Raw genomic sequence first — 18,855 nt, 5'->3', positions numbered from 1 at the left:
CGTTAAACCGCCCCGCTCCCCATAAATCAGCACCATGACTACTCCCGGGCATGGATCGAGGAGGATGCTCTCCCGGGGCGCCGCGCTGCTCCTCGCGCTCCTCTGCGAAGGTAACGCGCAAGTTGCCGCGCCCGGCGCCGCTCGCCGCTCCATTTCTAAACTCGTTATTTATTTATTTATTTATTTATTTATTTATTTATTTATTTTTAATGATTTTTTTTTTCCCTCTCGGACCCGTCGGGGCTGTGGGTGCGGGACCCCCCGGGCGTGCGGCGCGTCCTCCTTCCTCCTATCTGCATCGTCTCCCCTGCCCACGCGTGTCCGCGGGGCAGCCCTGCGCTCGCGCGGCTCTGCCCTGGCGCCGCGGAGCCCGGCAGGGGGTTTGGGGGGGAAAGGACGAAGTTTGGGCCCCCGCGCATGGAGAGGAGCAGCGGGATGGGTGTCCCCAGGGGTCCCTCTGCCCTCTCGCTCCTCAGCAGCTCCCGTCCCTCTCAAAGCAGAAGGGGAAATATCCTGAAGTTCCAACTCTTGGGTCAGATAATTCTTGCGGTGCTTTTCCTGGGCGCAGCTGGAAGCGGAGCGGGTTTCCTTTGGCATGCAGGGAGCGGGAGCGGGGCCCTGGGTGAGCTCAGAAGGGTTTTCCTAGGAGCACTCGGTTGGGAAGGAGCCTGAGAAACACCAGCCCCAAGCCGGCTGTTGGGGATTCAGTTTTGCTTCGGCTTCTGGTGTTTGGGGTTTTCTTCTCGCTCGTTTGTTTTTCCTGCAGCTGAACTCCAGGGCAGCCTGTGGGTCGCAGCCTGTGGGTCGCAGCCTGTGGGTCGCAGCCTGTGGGTCGCAGCCTGTGGGTTGCAGCTTGGGGTCTCCGCAGGGACCTGATGCTCCCCAGGCTGTGAGCCAGAGCACAGCCCTGGGAAAGTCTCTGCAGGGCTTCTCCCCTGGAACGTTTCCCTCCTCTCCCGAGTGGGAGCTCCCTCCTTTGCCATTTCTAATAAGCAGGGGTTGTTTTTAAGAAGAATTAATCAAGGTGCAGCGGTCTGAGGTTCTTTGGTATTTGCCCCCCCTTTCCCGCTGCGTGGGACGGTGCTCGTGTTTGGTGATTGCAGGGAGCCTTGKATGGACAGGGGGAAACTTCGTGGTGCTTCAGGCGTATGCCCACGGGAGAGGATTTTCCGAGGATCCCTGAGAGGGGAGACGGCTGCAGCTGTCRAGGCTGCGGATGCAAGGAGTGCGTTGTGGCAGGGATGGGTTCCASCTGGGAACCGGAGCGGGGCACAAGGGGATTCCTTGCTCTACCTGTCCCGAACGGCTCCGTAGCCATTGCAGCCGAGGGGAAACTTTCCCACTGGAAATCCTGGTGTGTGGAGTGGGGCTCGAACTGCTTCGGATCAGAGCTACCCTGGGGAGCAATAGCTTTTCCTAGCCGGTGTAATACCTGTTACTCCATGGAGCCTCTGCTTTTATTTGAGGAGGGAGTTCAGAGCAGCAAAGGAGCGGTGCTGTGCCTGCCTGCGTGTGCTTATTTTTTTTCTTTCCCTTTGACACATTAATGGTAATCTTTTCTCTGATATTTTCCCCCCCTCCTGTGTGGGTAGCTACCATGGTGAGATTGGGCTGTGGGTGTAACTTTTCCAGCGCTCTGTGTGCTTCAACATATGGAAACCCACTCTGTAACAGTTTGTGGCAGCAAATCTCCCGTGGTATCGCCGTGCCCGTCCCTCTCCCCTGCCTGCTGAGCAGCTTCGTGCGCAACGTGCACTTTGGAGACGGCTCGAGCTGCAAATAACGAATCCATCCACAGCCCTGCACCTCTCCAATCCCGCCGAGGATACGACATCCTTTGGTTTTGTAACCAAGCGTGACGCTCCTGCTGCATCCCGTGGGTTGCAGCGATGCCTGTGTGCGGAGAGGGGTCTGGGGAAGCCGCCCTGGGCGCTGCTTTGGGATCTGCCCCTTCCAGAAGTGCTGCCCGAGGAGCACGGCTTGCGCGATCCGCAGCCATCTGTTGTGCAAAGCTGCGCCCCCCYGGCCAGGGGCGGATAGGAACCAGGGGGTTAGGAACCAGGGGGGTTAATGAAGCAGCCTGGGGCGGTGCAGACGGGCACCCTGTCCTGCTCAGCGCCCTGCCTGTCTCGCTGGGCTCTGGCCACTTCTCTGTGCTTGTCTTCCTGCATTTTGCCCATCCGCAGGGCTGCCCCGGTTGTGTCCKGAGGCTGGAGCTCCAGCCGGCCTCGAGCAGCTCCGAGAGGGTCCAATTAAGAGATCCCTCTCCTGTCCCATCCGTGGGCGGAGGAGCCTGCGCTCGGCAGCCCCGGACGCTCCTCCTGGCAGCAGCCCTGCCTTGTTGCCGGCGCCGGAGCCGTCTCCGAGGTTCTGTCAACAGGTATCCCGGGAATGACCCACGGGAGTTACCTGCGGAGCTGCCTCCCTGCCTGCCATTCCTTCCTCCCGGCGTTCCCAGCTGCCATCCTGCAGCACCCAGCTCGGGAATGGAGATTTTGGGGCTTATTGGGCAAGGGGGCAACTTGAGCTGCTGCAAGAGGTCCCTGAGCCGCCCAGCTCTGTCCGTGAGCAAGGACCGGGCACTTGCTTTCAGCCCGTGCCCCTAGCCAGGCGTGGGTGGAGAGACACGATGCTTAGTTTATTATGTAGCYCTGTGTTACTCTCCGTAATATGGAGGCACTTTTTATGAGGAGTCTCTTCAGGAACGAAAATGAAAGACCTGTATTATCTGCAGTACAAGAGAYTGGCAGAATGTGATCACACAAGCTGTTGAAAATGTCGGTTATTTCTCCACATTAGTGCAGATTTCCACATTTTATCTAATGACTGTCCAAACTGATGCGATTTGGGGCGTAGAGGGCTGGGGAGGAAGGCTGGAATTATTATCCTGCTGCTTGCTCAAGGTGCCATTAAAGCAATAATACACTTCAGATATTCTGGTTTTACTTCCCATCAGTGTAAAGCTAGAGCAGCTCCTCTGGAGTCGGTGAAGCTGCTTTGGATTTGTGCATTGCCACTGCAGTCGGCGTTGGAATCTCTGGGAATGGAAGGAAAACTATGCGACTTGCCCGGTGCAGCGTTTTTCACTTGAAAATCCTCTACCCAGGATTCTGCAGTTTGCTCTGTGCATTTCAAATCAAAAAGTCCACATCACTCAGGGCTTCAATTKTTGATTATTTTCTTCAATTTGTCAGGCTTGGTCTCCAAGCTGTGCTCCCTGACACCTGACTTCAKCTGATCAATGCCATCTCTCGGGGTTTGGATTCCAAAACAGTTCCATTAAAATCTATAAAGTGCAGTTAATTTGCTGTATCTTATTACTGAGCATGACAGGGGTTCCAGGGCTCTCGCTCCACGCACTATTAGCTCGGTGTTTAAAGCAGCTCAATGTGGTGAGGAATCTAAGAGTGGCTCTGTGAGCCGAGCAGAGGGCTCTCCAGTGCAGGGTGGTTGTGGACAACACTCTACATCCAAGGAAGGATCTGAGGATCGGGGATGTGCTCCTGATCCAGAGCTGCTCCCTGTGTCCGTAATGGCCAGGATGGTTCCCAGCCGTGGAATGGGTCACTTTAGGAGCCTGTGGGACAGGTTGGTGCCCACAGCACCTGTGGAGGAGGAGGTCCTGGCAGAAGGCGCGTGTTGCTCTAGATGGCACTGGAAGATGCTTCATTTGGCACTGGAAGATGCTTCGTTTTCCTGCTGCCAGGAGTTTCCCACCTGGTGTGTCGGAGGAGGCTGTTCCCATATGAGAACGGGCAGGCAAACACTACAAGCAGAGGGGTCCCCTGGGAGAACATATGGGTTGGGTGACAACAGCCGGGTACCTGCCCTTCTCCAAGTGTTCCCATTCCTCCCCTTGGTGCCAAGTCCTGCAAAGTCATTAAAGTGCCGCTCCGAGCGCGCCTGGCAGGGGAATTCACTGCAATTCCTGCCTGGAAGGGTCTGCCCGTTCCCACGTTTGGGGACTGCCTGCCCGGACTTCAGTCCCAAATGCAATGTAATTATTAGCATTTCTTTTGCACTATCCAAAAATTCTCTTGCAACACCCTTGCAGCTTTGTTTACATAAACGTGTTTGTTTCTGACAGCATTCAGAAGCTTCATGAATTTATGATGTGCTCTAGATTCTAGCGCTTTTTTTTTTTCTTTTTTTCCTAAGCTTTCCTCCCGATTCTTGTGATGAAACATTTCAGCAGGCTACTGAGGGGCAATGCAAGCATAGTCTTTTAATGGAAAATCAGTTGGTTGAAGATCAAAAGCAGCCCAAACTCTCCCCATTTGATCAATTTGCCTGTTATAGGAGTCAATTTTAAAAAGTGGTGATTAGGACCTATCTTGACTCTTGCAACTTTGAGGAAGGAGGAAAAAAAAAGAAATGTAGCATTTGATTTTTTTAGTCGTTGTTGTTGTTGTTGTCTTTGTCTTGTTTCACCCTACTACCAACACCAAAACCCACAGAAAATGCCCCGTGGGAGTCAGGGATGGCCAGCAGCAGAGACGTCTCCATTAGATTGCAGCCCACGACGTGGGCTAGTTGGAATGGGCACGTAGAGCAGCTCTGCTCCTCTGGCTGTGTCCACACCAAATGGCCTCCCGAATCCTCTCCATGCAATTGCTTCCTCCACAGTGCAGGAGGAAATCTGCAGCTGCAGGAGAAAGGGCTTCTGGTGATGAAGATGATGGTAATTCTTGGGGAGAATGGGCTGCAACCTCTGCCGTGTCCGTCTGTGTTGCAGCCTGGTGCGGTGCCCGTGGGCTAGAGCCTGCATGAGGATGGGTCTGGAGTTAGGGGAGCCGGGGGATGAAAGCGGGTGCTGTGCTGCTCCACTTTGGCATCTGCTGGTGGTTCCATGGTGGTACCATGAAGCCACCTTAGATGCGGAGATAGCAAAGGCCAGAAAAAAAAGGAGCCCGTTTCTCCTCACAGGCCTAAAAGCACTATGTTTGGAGAGGTTTGGTACCTGCTCACGGAATTCTGCAAGGAATTTATGGAAGAAAAACATTTTTTTTGCAAAGGAGGGGGTAAATGTCATTCTTATGGCCCAAGAAATAAAATCCTTTGGAAAATGAGATGTGATGATTTTTTTTTCTTTTTTTTCCCCTTTTATATGGGAATATTTCAAAAGCAGATGGCAAAGCAGAGATTTATATTCTGTTAAGTGCAGAGGGCTGGTGCGCAGGACCTTATCTGCTTGTGGGCCATGTAATAAACCTGCCAGCAGCTGATTTAAAACCAGTTTCTCTGATTGGGAGAGCAGAGGAATGAACAGCGTTTATGTATTTATGAATTTTATGAGCAATGTTAGATTTTTAAGATTCGGGAATGATCAGGSCATGGCATTGTAATGTGGGAGACTGATTTCTCTCGTAAGGAATCTTCCTTGAATTAGAATAATGAACTATCCTACGTTATTTAGCAGTGGGATTGCTGGAGCCAGCTGTTTGCTTAAGTGAGAAGCACATTTATTTTRTATCTCAGTTTAGGGGTTGTCAATTAGGCCCAGCTCTTGCTGAGCACCAAGACCCTTGCTACAGCGGGCAAAGGTGCTGTTTGATGGATGCTGCAGCCCTTGAAACGAGCATTTATGGTACTTCTTAGAMAGAAGAAACCAAAAAAGGCAGATTCTGTGCATTCTGGAAGGGAACCCTCAAGCCCATGGAGCTGGGTTGCTCTGCAATGAGGGGCCATTGGAAGCCCAGCAGATTGAGCAGCCAAACAGTCATTAGCAGCTACTGATTCTAATTTTTCATTCCAAAAAAGCCCAAGGCCAGGAAGAGTTTTGGAAGGCAGAAGTTTTGTGCTTAGTGTGTGCAGGAGGGTCTGGGACCAGGCACCTCGCTGGAACGGGGAGCTTGGCCCAGGGGACAGGCCCTGTTAAGCTCCTGATGCCAAAACCATCACTAGTGGTTTAGAAAAGCGCTTTGGTAGTTGGGGGCAGAGGACCTATAAGCACAAAATATTGTTGTCTGCTATTGCTTAGAGGAAAAAGGACGGAATGTGTATCCACACAGAGAAACAGGCTTTTGAAATGTTGGAATAGAGGCACCCAGAGAAGCTGGTAACAGCTCCCGGGAGGCAGCAGACCCCTGTCAGGATGAGCTTGGATGCAGAGCAGCAGCTCCCCGTTTGTGGTTCAGCTCGGCAGCCAGAATCCCGGGAATCGGGGCTGCACAATTGGCCCACGAGCCCGTCCCTTCCCTCTCCGACAAGCCCGGCTTGTTCGGTACAGTCTGTTCCTGCATGTGGCTGGTTTTTAAGCGGTGCAGGCACCGGGACTTCTGCTGCTTCCTTTGGCAGAGTGTTTCGCAGTCTATTAGACCTCTCTGATTTTCCGCCTACAATTTTTTTTTCCCTTCTCATCATCATTCCACAATGCCTGACTCTTCATTGGATGACCCGAATCCACAACTTCCCTCCTTACCACCCTTACAAAGCCTAACGAGGCAGATTTGAGAAACAGGGACAACTGGTAAAACAGTGAGTGGGAAACCTTCAGAAAGAAGGAGCTGAGCSCAGGATGTAAATGCATCTTTGGTTGGAGGTTATTCAGAGAATAAAGGGCAGAGKGCTCGAGCTGCACGTGGGGATGAGCCGTAGATTACGCTCTGAAGATGCTAAGAAGGCAGCTACAGTCACACTCCCTGATTTATCTTGCACTAAGACATTCTCCTCCAAGGTGTTTTGAAATAATGGAGTAGCTTAGTTACTAACATTATTAAATCCTCATCTCTGACAGCTACTGGAATTAATACACAAAGATTTCCTCCTCTCTCTCTTTTTTTTTTTTTTTAATGCTGCTCAATTACTCATTTGCTATCTTTTGCCTAGGAATGGTCCACGGAAAGTTTTATTAGCATGAGTATTGGTGCAAAAAAAGGCTCGGCTCTCATAATAATGAGAAGGGGTAAGTTAAAGCAGGTGATAGCATGAGTTTTAGCTGGAGATAGAACCACGTGTAGATGTTTCTAAAAGAAACGTGGCACTAAGGGCAGCTGAGCTTTGGGTTGTGGGGACAAAGGGGTTATGGGCTGCACTGGTGGATTTGTCTCACAGATCCAGCCTGAGTATGGGATGGTAAATGGGCTCCCTTGGGTTGTGTGGGGGTTAGTCCCAGGCTGGAGATGTCCTCTGGAATGGGCCGCTGCGCCTCCGTGGTGGCAGAAGTCCTCAGCCCTCCAATGTTCATTGTCTTGTGTGTTTTAAAACCTGCTGATAAATTGCAGGGCTCCTGGCAGCTCCCCGTGCTCCTGTCCCGGAGCCCTGGGAAGTTCCCAAACTCTGGGATGAGCCTTGGTGAGCAGGTCTGCACTGCCCGGCGCTGAGTCGAGCTGCAGAGTCCAGCATTGAAAGCGGTGGCCGTGGTGGGGACGTGGCTGTGGCTGCTGCACAGAGAGCAGCCRAGAACAAGGACATCCCCTGGGCTAATTAGCTTCCATCTGGAGCATCCATCAAAACGCGGAGCGCTCGGCCCAGTCGGATGTCCCGGGGTCTGGGAGCTGCCGTGTCTGCCTACAGTCGGTGGGACTTCATCATCTGAGTTATAATCTCCACAACAGTTATCTCCCCGAATGGCAGTTTTCTATTGAAAACGATCTCTTTCAGCAGGGCACTTGCATTTATTTACTGCACAGCTTCTCCCATTAGTATAATCATTACTCCTTGGACTGGGTTTGAATTCAGAGCATCCCACTGTGGTACTTAAAGAATTAATTACAGCAATGAAAGAATTCCTCTAAAGGCTTCTCTGAATTGGTCTGGCTGAAGTGTTTTAGCTTTGCTTCGGTTGGTGCAGCTCTTGTCGAAGGATTGTGAGAAAACGCATGGGTCAGTGATTTAGATTAGGCAAATTACGTTAGAAAAATTGATTTGATTTAGAAAGCGAGCTTTCAGATCACAGGGAATTGGCTGCTTTATCTGCCATGCTGCTTCTCCCAAGGATGAGCAGGGGCAGATAATTTAGGGTTAAAGTAAATGGCTGTTGTAAAAGGTGTGTCTGAGAGCGGGAGAGAGATGGGCTGACACGCATCTCCAGATAAATGATTATTGACCCATCTGTTGCTACCTGTGCTGGAGCTACAGACGGATTGGGACACAGATGGGCAGCTAAGGGTCCCTGTTTATTGCTCTGTGGCTTGGTTTTCTTTCCCTCCCTCCCTCCCTCCCTTCCTTCCTTCCTTCCTTCCTTCCTTCCTTCCTCCCTCGCTCCCTTCCTTCTTCCCTTTCCTTTCTTTCCTACTTTCTTTCCTGCCTTTGGGCAGCGGCTGTGCGCGTCCTGGAGCACCTTGCCCGGCGCTCTGCTTAGTCATCCCCGTGCTCGGAGTTGGCCGTTCATGAAAGTTTCATCTCCTCCTGTCATGTCAAAACGCGCGTTTCCTCCTCCCGTCCTCATCCTCGCGTTGAGGCAGGCGCTGTCAGCTGCAGGCCGTGGGCTGCAGTGGGACGGCGCAGACGTGTCTAGTCTAGTTGAGTTGAGACTAGTTGAGACTAGTTCCTCAAAAGCACCTTCTGAATGAACAGTTCCCTTCCCTGCAGCGCCAATGAGCGTCTCCYGAGTTGTTCCCCCAACCGACTGTACTTTGCTCGGGAGAGTGAAGGGACGTGAACGCAGCGGCTGCCAGCCAGAGCCTGGAGGTGCTGGGACCGCTTGTGATCGCTGCCCGTGGCTCATGGACTGCAGCGGTTGCAATAGGGAGCTGGGGTTGGTAGCAAGAGTCTTGCAGTTTTCTCATTGCTAAACTTGTCTCTCCAACAGTGGTTGAGGAAGTGGACTGTGTTCTGTGCAGTGATCCTTACGGAGCTCCTCTTTTCCCTCTTGGGAGCTGTTCCCTGTTGGGTTGCTCGCTCCCCATGTATCTCCGTCTTTTGGTTGTCCTGTTGGAGAATTCTCATTTTTGGTCTGGCTGATGGCAAAGCTTGGGCTTTTCCCCATAGCACAACCCACCATCTCCCTCAACAAGAAAGCCAGAAAGCCATGAAGAAAGCAAGCAAATGCCAGTGTGCGGCTCCGAGGTGCTCAATCCCATCCCAGTCCCACAGGACRCACACAAGAGGCAGTGTTTGAGACCCGAGCAGCGTGGACGTGTCCGGGGTACCCCTGCAGGCTGGGTGCACGTGCTCGAGCCCGTGCCGTGCACCTTGTATGTCCCCAGCCTCGGGCTGGGAATGCAAGGCAGGAATCGGTGCTGGAGAGCACCGCAATACACGCTGCCAGCAGCCGAGCGCCTGCAAAAGGAGCAATCCATCTGTCCACTTAGTGGGAGAAACCTAAGATCATTTCACCGTAATCAGCCCCCTGGCGTTCCTTAAAAAAAAAAAAAAAAAAAATCCTGTGTTATTTTTTTCTTTAATGTAGATAACAGGCAAAATCTGAAACCCATTATTGTGTTTAGAGTCTGAGGAGCTTTTTTTAAAACTCCTTTTGGCATAATATGAATCAAATATAAAAAAAAAAAAAGAAGAAAAGAGATTGCCTTTGCTTTTTAGATGCCTTGTGACTGCTATAAAATTTCAGAGCTATCCTTTCCTCCCTGCAACTCTCCCTAGCTAATTACCAGCAGAGTTACAGCAAGTGGGCATTTTTCTTTGCCGCAGGTACAGTCGGACGGTGAATATTGTCATCCTCACATATCTCCCGGTAATACATTCTCAAGGTGATACATAATGCAAGTACATTGCCATGCTGCAGTTGCTTGGCTGTATCAGTGTTTCCATTAAAACACACAATATGCAGAGTTTTTAATTTGGTAGGAAAAACTTGCTCCAGGCACTACCTGAGATGACAAAGTCCAGGAGTGTTTTTCCATAATCTCATTTTATTTTTTCATGCATTTTTGTCTTCCTTTAACTGTAAGGACGTGGAGGAAACAAGCTGTAAAGGCACTCTGTGGCTCTTGCTTATCTGAATTGACAGACAAGGAGTTGAAGTAAAATGACGATTTCTGCCTCAGCCTGTTGGACGTGTCATAGCGATTAAAATGAGGGTTGCAAAAGGTGAGATTTAAACCTGGTGAGCTCAGGTGCCTTGCTCATGTGGCACTGTGTTTGGGAAGGGCTGAGATCCCTGCATCCAGACACAGGGGTCCTTTGGTCCTCTGGAGCTCCCGGTGCCGATGACGGAGCCGATGCTGGTGAAAAGCCAGCGTTGGTATCACCATCACCATCACCATCACCATCATCATCATCATCATCCTCCCGTGGGGCTCTGCTAGTGGCACAACCAGCATCACCAGCATCGGTAACTTGTGCCCAGGTCTGAACTGGGGCGATGCCTCCCCGTTGGCCAAATCCCGAATGTTTTACCCAGATTAATGCAAGTTTTGCCTGAGGGGGGCTTTCTAAATAGGATTAGGTCTCTCACTAGTAAAAGAAATTCAGTTACAAAAGCTAAAATAACAAGAAAACTGCTGTAAGCTAATTATTATGAATTATTTTTTCTTTACTGCGTAGTCATAATATTATCTTTTTTCCCCACCTTTTCCTGAGCTGTAAAATATTCTACAAAATGATATTTTTGAGTTGATGGAAAAGTACAGCTGTCAACAATATTTTTCTATTGTTTGTCAGAGAAAGACTTCATAACAAAGGAGACGGTGTTTGAAAAGTACGTCAGGTACAAGCAGTTTATACAGAGTCTTCTCAAGTAGCAGGGACGTTTTATGAGTTATTGCTCCGACTGGGAATGAAACATGGAAAGTAGCTTCTAATCCTGCAGAGAAACGGACAGGGCAAGTTATACTAATGTACTGCCATTCTTGGAAAAGACGGATTTGAAATTAAAGATGGATTTGAAATGAAAGATTCCCATGGCAAAAGCCCTGGAGGTATYGGAATACTTATATATTTTTTAAGTTACTGCGTGAAGGTGCTATCTCCTTCCTGATAGTGGGGATTGCAGACGCTTAAGAGAGATCTCTGTGAAGGGAGAATTTGCTCCAGCTTTTTCGGCCAGCGTACGTGTCAGAGTGCCCGTGCACATGCATGCGCCGGGGTTAAATTGACAGTGTTAAATGTTGAGCTTTTCCAGCCATCAATTCCTATTGAATTTCATACGGCCATTAAAGTTCYTTGCTGCGATCTTTGCTGTTGCACTTACGTGAGCTCCAGCCACTTAGCTGCAGGTCCCGGGGCATGATTGCTCCATGGAGCTGCACAAGTAAATTGGTTCCCAATGCAGAACCTTTTAGTTTTCTTTTAATGTCTCGAGCTTGCTCTGGATGATGATGTTAGACTGGTGTAAATCTTCAGGCTTGGCTTTTCCTGGTCACCCTCAGCAGCGTGGGGTGTTGCCTGGTTGTTATTTCTTGTGCCTGGTTTGTGGCAACATCTGTGTAGAGCAGGTGGATTTCTTGTGCTGTTCTTATATTTATCTCTATAATCCTGGTGGAAAGATACGACTGCTTTACTGTTTTTCCCACCTGTAGGAGAGGTTGGGCTCTGGCAGCATTATGGACAGTTATGAAAATGCRTTTAAACCGCCGGAGATCTGTTGCACTTCTAATGGGCTTCCTCCTTCAAGAGGGTAAATGCAGCTGCAGTCCCACTGCTGGAGACAGCTGCTTGCTAAGACCTTGCAAGCTGGATGCTCTGTGTGACGCTTCTTGGGTGACTAGAGCTGTTGCTGTCAGAAGCCCCCTGTAAGCCACGCTTTTTGGGCTGAGGAAGCAGCTTTTTGGGGCTGTTTCAGCGCCCTCCACTTTGTGCTCCAGACTGGGCCTTGGAGCTGCTGGCAATGGGGCGGCTGGAGAAATCCCTCCTTCACGAACTCCTCCATTGTGAGAATCCATCCCTTGGTGAGGGGCTCCYGAAACCCGGTGGTCCTGGTGAGCACCCGTGTGTTGTGCTCTGGGTTGTGCTCGTGCCGCTCGTGCACCGTTGTGCTTCATCCAAGCAGCAGGCAGAGGATGGCTTAAAAGGTTTATTGAACAGCAGTACAAGTACTATAAGATCTTTTTTTCTTCTTTTTTTCCACCTACTGAGTCCCGTATTGGCAGGAGGCAGAGAGGGGAGTTGGATTTCTGTTCTTTAATTAAAACCTGCGTTTTTCAGGGCTTGCTGCTGCTCTTGCTGSAGCTGCTGTTTCGCAAGGGTGGCGCTTCCTCTCTCGGGAAAACGTTTCGGGAAGGCAGGAGCCGCCGCGGGGGAGTTTTCCGGGGCGCCTCGCAGCCCCTTCTCCATGTGATGCTCGTGGCTGGCCAAGGTGGCCCCGCAAGGAGCCCTCTCCTAGTGCTGGCACGTTCGGTGCTCAGTGCTGCTCTTGACGGGCTGGCTGTGAGCCCGAGCTGCGGTGCCGCTCTCTCGCCCTCGCTTGCCTCCCTTCCCTCGGGACCATATGGTTTGGAGGGAATGTTGGAAAGCATCGCGTGGTGCTGGCTCTCTTGCTCGACAGCTTGAACCTGGTGCAAGCCAGTTGTGTCTCGGGGTTGTGGCCACACGGCGACGGTGCCTTGGCTTATCTGCAGTGAGCTGCTGGTCCTCGAGCGCACGGATCTCCATTAGCAGCTGGCAGCTTTGGTCAGAAAAAGTGGATGGAGCATCGGTTTATCCTCTTATCCCAGGAGGTGGTCACTTCAGGCTAATGATGAGGGACAGGACCTGCATTTTTCCTGGCTTTTCTCTGCCACCTTTCACTATCTAGGAATGCAAAATCCTTCCTGCTGTTGGAGGGATCTTTGGATCTTTTTCTGCTTGTTTTAAGACAGGCTGAGTCCTGCCTTGACATCCAGGCTACTGCATGGACATTCCTCAGSCTTTCTGTCTGCAGCCAAAGCAGTTGAGCTTTGCAGGTGGGAGGGGAAGAGGCAAATGCAGAGTCTTCCCCTCAAAAAAAGAGGAGGAAGGGGAGAATTGCTGTGTGTGCTGAGTATATACAAAGTACAACCTCCCAGGCTGAGGTGTTGCAAAAGAGCTGCAGTGAACAGTGCTTGGAGACCAGGAGAGCATCAGGCCCTCAGGAATGTGGTGGTGCTTCTATTTAATCAACAGCACAGAGTAATTATTAGTTTTTGTCCTAATTAGAGGGAAATGGGAGTGGTCTAATTTCCTTGTTTTAGGAGCAGCTCTTAGCTGAAGTGGTGGGCAGCAAAGATGAGGGGTTGCTACAAGCCAAGCTGTGGAGCAGAGCTGGATGTAACTGCCCGAGCAGTCTGCCAAGGAAGCAGATGCTGTAAATGAAGGAATAACTTCCATAGCCCGGCATCTGCTTGTGAGCYGGGGCAGGAGGAGCAGCGGGAATTGTGTGTGGGGCTGGGGAATGATTGCTCCAGCTGCAGAATGGATATTCAGAAATATTTGGTTCTTACTGATATCTCTGGACCTGTGCGAAAGCCAGGCGAGTCGACGTGCCTCCTCTGCGTGGTTTGACCATATTTTGTGTATTTGGGGTCTGCATTAAGCGCTTGTTCAGCTGCTGGAAGATCTGGGTGCTGCGATAACGTGGTAAATGAGAGAGATGTGACCGAGGCTGAATTTTTAACCTTGCAGGACCCATTTCTGCACATAACTGTAGAAAGATCTATTTTCCATGCACAGACAAGCTAAGTTGATTTTAAAATAAGTGGCTACACATGACTTGTCTGAGGTCAAATCGTGCTCGGCAGTGCTCTAGTTTTGAAAACAGAACTGAAAAGCTCCTGCTACCTTTCCCTCCAATTTATTTCTAAAATTTCTGTTAAAATAATTGCAATCCAGCAAAGTAAACAGTTAGGTCTGAATTAATCTGTACATAAACAATCCTTGGTCATTTACACAGCATATAACCTCCCCAGCAAAACACATTGCTGCTGAATGCATCCTTAAAAAATACAAGTGGAATAAAAGCCTTTGTGGGAAGGGGAGCAGGAAATAGCTGGGGTCTTCTTTCTGCGTTTAATGCATGTGGATAACAGCACCAGTGCTTTTAATGGAGACACGGAACCGTTTTGCTTGTGCTTGAACCAAGCTCAGCAGAAGACAGCGGTGGGAATGGGGCTGTGCATGGGGCCCAATGTCTGCAAACACCGCTTGCCTTTCACAGCTGGGGAAGTCGAGGCAGGAAGCAGTAATTAGAGGTAATGGGGGAAGYCTGTGCAATTCCAGGCAAGGACAAGGAGGTTATTGCTATTTTTCAAGCTAGGGGGGAGGCTGCAGAGCTTTGTTTGTGAGTTAGGCTTTAATAGCCCCTTATTTTCTACTCTTATTTTGCTTTAACCTGTGGAGCAGAGAATCAGCAGCACCGAGATGCTGGAGCTGGGAGCGGGACGGGGGCRCTTGGTGACCGGCGGGGTGCGAGCGGGGGCCGGGAAGCGGCTCCGTCGGAGCTGGGAATCCAAGGGGGCCGGGAGCCCGTTGAACACGAGGCTCCTCCGGACCTGCCGCACGTGCATCCACGTCCGTAAGGAGCCGTGGAGGTTTCGCCTGCAGGTAACAGTGGTTTTGCCAGGCGGCCGGGGAGCCCTGTGCATTTCTGCAGCGTAGGGACAAAGAGGCGTGCAAGACCGACGGCCACGTCATGTTGAGTGCTGAACGAGTCTGCTTATTAATATAATAAAGCCGGGGAACGTGCTGTCATGACAGTCTCTGCAGTGGGAATCCACAGAGCTGTTTTAACCAAGGCAGTATTAAATCTTTCTGTCTCCTGGAAATTGTACTCTGGAGGTCTGTGCTGGAGGGTAGGAGGGGAAAAACTTCAAACAAGGACTTGCACGGGGTTCTGTGCATGTTGTGCTCTCCATAATATTGTTTTGCTCTCTGAGGTTCTACRTCTTGCTTGTCACTACAGTTGAGTTCCACGGATGTGATAGGAAGCAAAGCTCTTATTATTTTTTTTTCCCCCCTCCTTCTTTCGTTTCAAGATGGGATTTTCTCTGTTGTTATCATGAATACAAGATATTTCTTTCAGATATAATACCCAAAAACATGCTGTCATCCTCTGCTTTGGGAGATATATGTAGCGTGTGCGTGTACTTTTTTCCCCCCCTCTGTCTTTAAAAGGTTAAAATGGAACTTTTTCATCTCTTTCACAAAAATGAGATGTTTGTGGGTGACAGAGGATCCAGTCCAGCCTGGGGTCCCCTGTTGGGGTCAGACCCCTCTCTCCGGTAGCTCCAGCCTCCAGGCTGTCTCCAGCTGCCATCTGCAAGGATTTCGATGGCTCCATGTGCAGGAACGGGTTTATTTAACCCTTCTGCCATCCCTTGGGTTTCCTCCTTTCTCCAAACCCAGTCCCAGCTGGGATGGTGTGGAGGGAGAGTGTGGCAAGGCTTGAGCACTGGGAAGGCCTTTTCCCTGGTCCTAGTGCACCTAACTATGGAGAAGTCCTTGGCCAGGTCCCCCATTAAATCCATGGAGTTAAGCCAACAGRGTGGCCCTTTGGTGCTGCCTTTGTTGCTTTGCGCTGGGAATTGCAGTAACCCAGGAAGGGTGGACGTAAGCTGCTCCCRAATCCAGATTTAACTCATGGCATCTTTCGTTTAAAGGCTTTTGAGTATCCCCAGTGCTAGAATCACCACGGCAGGTTTCCTTTGGAGAGCCATGCTGGAAGTTGCGCTTGATCCCTGACTCCTCCTGCCTCTCCATGTGCCGGCACGGAGCCAGCGCTCACCTCTCGACGGCTCCRCTCCCGGCCGAGCTCCCGGGATTCGGCACGGTTGGAACCGGATCCAGCTCTACTGGGACAGAGCTTCCTGGGAGGTTACGGTCTCTTCTAGGGAAAAACCTGGATGTGCAAAGACAAACTGCTTGGAGAGCACAACCTGGAGGGCATCCCTGCAGACTCCTCTCAAGTATTTTGCAGCAGCAACTTGCCAAGCCCTGAATCCTTCAGGCTGATCCGTATTCCAAAGCGGAGTTAGAGCAGCCTGGTACAAAGGATTTAATGCTCTTTTCCTGGTGCTTTGCCAGCYTGTGGTGGGGAAAAAATTGCCTGAATCTCCTAGTATTTCCTAAGTGTTGACTTGACGCGGAGACAGCTTCTCCTGTAATCACGAAGAGGGTTCAATACCTCGTCTGAAATTTCTCTTTGCCTCAGCAGGGAGGTTCCTTGAGGCTGTAATTGACTCTCTCTCCCTTTCAAGCCGTGGTGCTTTACCTGGGAAAAGCAGCCGGGTGCTATTTTCAGCACAGCATAACTCTGTCTCGGGTTAAATGGAAGTGGCTCCAGATTGTTCTTTGGTTTTATTTTTTTGCTCTGGTACAGTAATTTTATATTTTCCTTCACCATCCTTCCCACAGCCTCTCCTGCTCCCCCTTGGAAACACTCTGATCGGGTGGATGCTGCTTTATTTCCATCAAAGCAGCTGCTGCGGGATCAATAGGTGAACAATTTTGAATCCTCAGTTACTTCGTGATGAAACACTGAAATCTTTTTKCCTTATAAATGAGAATTTATGATAACACTGAATTTAAATGGTAAGAAATCTTAAGAGGCCAAGAAAGAAGATTTTTCTTCCAAAGCAGACACAAACTGTTCCTCATTCATAGTTTTTCATCACAATTTAATATATTTGTGAAAATTGCTTAATTTAACTTCAAGGAAGGAGATGAACTACAGGCATCGTGTGTCCCATTCAGCCTGGGACTGGAGATCTGTTCCCTTCTGGGTATTGGTTTTTGCATTTAGTGCTCTCCCTTCTCCTCCTCTTCCTCTTCCTTCTTGCTTTCTCCTTTGTTAATCTGCCCACACTCAGGTGGGATTTAAAAAGTGCTTGCTTGGCTTTACACAGTGGAGCTGGCAAGTTCTTCTGAGGTCGCTGAGGAACATAAAAATGCACTAGAAGCCTGGCAGATGCTGTTGTCCTTAATGCTTTCTTTGCAAGCTCCATGCCCAGCAAATCAATGTTAGTCAGCGCTCTCCCGGCCAGACCCTTTCTTTGGCCTAAGTGATAGGAGCTCTGTTGGCATCTAGAATTTGGGGATTTTACTCAGAGATGCCTCGTTATGTACCAGGACCAACCCCTCTCCTTCCCTCCTCTAGCAGCTGCAAGAAGTGAAGGTCTGGGATCACATGGATACCAACCAGCTTCATTTTCCATGAGATTTCAGTGCTTGAAAGGCAGGGATTGTGTTTCCCAGGTGCTAGCTGAAGAATGGAATCCTCTGCAATAAACTGGCTTTCCTTCTGCTTTGAAACTGTTTAAGTTTTACTGTGCATCCTGTGCTATGCCTCTTGTGTACAAACTGAAAGCTTTCGTATCCAGACCTGCTGCATCCGCCGCCAGATTTTTGAGAGTCATTAAAATAAAGTAGAAAGCACCAGATTTCATAGCTGCTTCTGCACAAGAGTGGCCGTGTCAGGCTGATGACAACCCTGGTAGTGCCTTCTCTTAAGCACTGGTCCTGCCTCTTTCTTATGCAAAGGCATAGAAGTTTGCAAGATATGGGTCAGAGTTTTTAAGGTCTTGCAGCCCAAAGGCATGTTTCTTACTTGTCTTTGCAAATGTTTCCCTTGCTGTCTAAATATTGTCTTTGAGGTTTACCGGCAGCTAACATTGTGTGCTTTCATTTAGGGAAAAAAAAAAATCAGAATGCCTCTCTTCTATCTGTAAGAGAAGTATAAAAAGGCCCTTTTGCAGCATTGCAAGTAAATGGGGATTGACAKATCCTGGTTTGTGATCTAACTGGTCTGACATTGTTTGGCGCAGAGGGGTTTTCAGTGGATGACTATGAGGCATCCCTTGTCCGTGCTCAAGAAGGAGGCTGAATCTGTTGCACTGTGACCATTTACTTAGTCCCTGCTGGCTGTCATCGCTTCCCAGGGTGGTGTCCCAGTGGGATGGAGGCACTGGGAYTGGGGAAACTGGGAATGCTGCAGAGCAGGAGCCTGCTCTTCCCAGCAGCAAGAAGTTGTCCTGTCCCATGCTGTTGTTTGGGGTTTTGCTTGTTTGCTCATTTTTGGGAGCCAATACAGAAGAGAATCATGTTGAGCACATCTGCAGGTCATCTTTAATAATAATCACTAGGAATTTAGCATCCAATAAATGTCTGATACCTCTAAATGAACTCTTTATTTGAAGGGTTTAATGTGACCAAGAAAGGAACCTGTTGGCTTTCTGTTGGGCTGCTGTTCACCATCTCTCCCGTACGAGGCAATTCCTGCGGGTCACATAGCTCGTTTTATCTATCTGTAAGGAACATCGCTGCTGGGTGAGGGTTGTGGCCCCGCGGATGTTGTCTGAGCCGCGTTCATTAGGCACAGAGCCACTTCTAGCGACGCCGAACCCTGCTGCAGAGCTCTGTCATGTCCAGCGTCTGGCATTTCAGCCCTTAAATATGAGGGTTTCCATTTGTCACATCTGTCAGCAGCTCGAGTCAATCTCGGCTGCAGTTAATCCATCTCGAGCGGAGACCCCAGCAGTGTTTTCTGGTGGTGCGGAGAGACTTGCTGTCTGCTCGTACAGGAAGAGACAAGCACGTTATGGATCGCACATGACTGTGGATGTATCCGAGTCTCCCCATTCCCAGTGCAACCTGCTTTCCGGGCCTCTTTGTGGGCAACGCTGCAAAGGCCTTGGGAAGCTGGCATGGGAAGCGGGAAATCCATGGGATTAAACCGCGCCTTCCCCTCTAGGTCTGCTCTGCTGATGCTGCAGAGAGCTGGGAGTTAAACCTTGGCAGATCATCCTGCAAATGCAGAGCGTTTATTTACTTTGCAGGCAGTTTTTCTCCTGCTTCTCCTCATCGGCGCTGTGGTTGCTGTCCAAATCCCACTTCTCCCTGTGCACGTGCGGATGGGCTCCATGGATAAGGAACACGGAGACAGCAACGGGCACYGGCCCTGCCTCGCATCCCTCCTGCCTGCCCCGCTCCATGCACCTCCGTATTTGGTGCCCTTCGATCTCTCGCACCTATCAATGCCATTGATTAGGGGAGATTACAGCGATG

General features: G+C 50.1%; 1 protein-coding gene across 1 annotated transcript in view; it reads left to right on the top strand.

The window, feature by feature from the left end:
• Positions 1–74: 74 nt before the first annotated feature.
• Positions 75–18,855, top strand: part of LOC112945955 (transmembrane protein 132B-like) — a 147,668-nt gene continuing 128,887 nt past the window's right edge. The window contains exon 1 of the mRNA XM_026037707.1: positions 75–110. The gene's annotated coding sequence lies outside the window, so the exon portion shown is untranslated. The remainder of the gene's footprint in view (positions 111–18,855) is intronic.

This window comes from Nothoprocta perdicaria, unplaced genomic scaffold, assembly GCF_003342845.1.
Source record: "Nothoprocta perdicaria isolate Ctin4 unplaced genomic scaffold, notPer1 scaffold_2, whole genome shotgun sequence".
NCBI classification, from domain to species: Eukaryota; Metazoa; Chordata; class Aves; order Tinamiformes; family Tinamidae; genus Nothoprocta; species Nothoprocta perdicaria.
This window is presented reverse-complemented; position numbering and strand designations above follow the sequence as displayed.